The following is a 2758-nucleotide window of genomic DNA, read 5'->3' as shown; positions in this document are numbered from 1 at the left end:
TTTGTTTGTCTCTGAGTGAATTAATAGATACACTCCTGTCAGTTTGCCATTTATTTGACACGACTCGGGAATTTCTAATAAACTCCTACCACTCTGCAGAAACTATGTTCTAGAAAACAACACATTTTTTAAATTAACATAAGTTTAAGTCTTCTTCTGGAAACCCTGTTTTAGAGTTTTTATCATGTCTGTGTGTCATTTTTCTTCTGAAAGTGAACAAATGTAATCAGAAATCATTTAGTTTTTTCATTTCTGAGTATTTCTCCTTTTAAATCAATCAAACTGTCTTGGACAGACTCTGTTTGAATGAATGATCTTCTTTCCATCAACAGCTCTGCTGCACATGCACTAAACCCTCATCTGTTCCTAGTGTCTAGTTCAGGTTCTGGAGAAGAGAAGATGGTATCTTCACATTGACTGCAGTCAAATGAGCCGCCGTTCACATTTCTGTGGTCAAATCAGCATCACTGGATTTTTGGTGTGAGTTTCATCCAATACTTACGGTAGCAGGACTGAGAACGCTGGAAAATCTCCACCAGACTCCACGGAGCTTCTTGATGTGACCACGGAAATGTGAACGGCGGCTCATTTGACCGCAGTTGGAAAGGATTGTAAATCAATGAAAGAGCATTTTGATGTTAGCTTTGATTATTTTATCAAGAACTCTGAGAAACCAATGATTGAATGTATTGATCACAGTCAATAAACATTGGAGAATTAGCTAAAAGAGTCTTTGGTGAACTGGAAGGAGAAAGAATCAGGATTTTGGAGGAAGTTCTGTCCATGAAGATCTTCACTTCCTCGTCCAGCTGACATCCGGATCAGAACCATACGGCTGGACATTAAAAAGTAGATAACGCAGAGGATCATTGTAATCCGGATCAGGTGTTTATACTGGATGAAACTGGACTCTACGCTGTAGAACAGTCTTTTGTTCTGAATTAAAACGGAAAAAAAAAACTCTTGATGATCAATACTGCAATGTTTTTCAATTAATGTTTACAAAGCAGATCAGAAGTTTTTTTGATGAGTCTGGATCGGTAACCAACATTCTTCGGGGGTCGGGTGAGACCGAAACGGGGGAGGGGGGTGTCTCTGTATTCGTGGATTCGGTGTGTTTCTGGTCCCTAACCTTCACAAATAAGCAGAAATACTCCATGTAATTAATTTATAATTCTTTGCAAGAAGATTGCGGGAAGCAAAGAAGAATCAAGACAAAAAACTTTCAGTTTGGATCTTGAGTCTGGAAAAGCGCTGGTTGGATGCTTGTGTTGTCGTAAAACTTTTCCACCAATCAATGGGTTACATCGTGTGACGACAGAAGCTCCGCCTTAACAGGTCCATTCCATTTTTCTATGGACCTTTGATCATCAGGGGACCAGAAATGGTACCAGTCGGTCCTGCTCAACGGTTCCATTTTGTAATGGAAACGCTCAAAAGTCCAGTCCGGCCCGGTCAGTGGAAACGAGGCATTAGTGGTCTACGATCCTGTCATCAGGCCCATTTTTCCCATATCTAGCCAGTTGTGACTATGGCTTTACTGGATTAAAATAGTTGGACAAGGATTGTGCACCTGGTAAACCATGCAGGAAGGCACTTGGAGTAGATATAGTTACTATTTATGTTTAGGGTTTACAATACATTTCAAAAAGACTGTAAGAAGAAAGAACCAAGTTATGTTCTTTGTGAAAGCTACCCGTTCATCTGTATTTAGGCGAGAAAAAAAAACAGTAGTAAACCACATGAAAACGTTGACGCACATTTATGGTAAGAAATGCAGGTGTAGACTCCTGTTACTGATTCTGTTACTGCTGCCTGCTCAGTGTTTACTGCTTTACACTTTACTGGATGTATCATGTGCAAAATATGCAAACAGGCTCTAATACATTTTCGTGGCTTCCAGTCATACTGCAACTATCAAAAAGTGTTTTCTCAGAAGTCACTGCCCATTTATGCATTTATGACTGCATTTGACTGTCAGGACTCAGCCTCCACACCGTTCTGCAAGCTTGGCCTCTGAGTATGTAACCGTCTTTAAAGACCGAAGACTCAACTGCCACCGCAAACTGAAACCTTGTGGCTCCAGGATTGAGAAGAGTTTCGCAGTGTGAGTTTCACAGCCAGACTTGTCCTCTGCTAACAACAAAAGGAGCACAGACAAACACAGTCTTAAGAACTTTATATATGTACACATTTTGGAAACAGACACATATTAAGATGGATGCAGAGATGGATCTCTCTTAAGTTTGTGCACGAAACACAAAATTATGAAAAAAAAATACTCATATGCATTGAAAATTAGCTCATTTAAATTTTTCTATTGTTTCTTAAATAAAAAAAATCAAATACCTCACCTGGTTCTACTCAAAGGGGCCATACCATGAAAAACTAACCTTTTGAGATATTAAGTGTATTCTACTGTTCATTCTTCACTATAAAGAATCTCTAAGCGGTATTTTGGTCCGTTCACACATTTTCGAGTAATCCCCTAAAAACCTGCAAAACTTGAAAAAAGCAGGTCGACATCGTGTGCTGATGTCACAGCGTCAGACGGCTCCTTTGAGATATATACGTGTATATATACACATATATATGTATATTTGAGCTTGCACAAATCTTTTCAGCTATGTGTGTTGCTCGAGGTGGTTAATAAGTTGCTTTTCCAAGTGAAAAACTAGACACACTGACAATGCCTTTTCTCTACATGCTTTGCAAAGCAACAAGAGCAAATAAAAGGAAATTATTGTAAATGTGAATC

This window comes from Oryzias melastigma, linkage group LG4, assembly GCF_002922805.2.
Source record: "Oryzias melastigma strain HK-1 linkage group LG4, ASM292280v2, whole genome shotgun sequence".
NCBI lineage: Eukaryota > Metazoa > Chordata > Actinopteri > Beloniformes > Adrianichthyidae > Oryzias > Oryzias melastigma.
The sequence above is the reverse complement of the archived record's forward strand: the minus strand, read 5'-3'. Positions refer to the sequence as shown.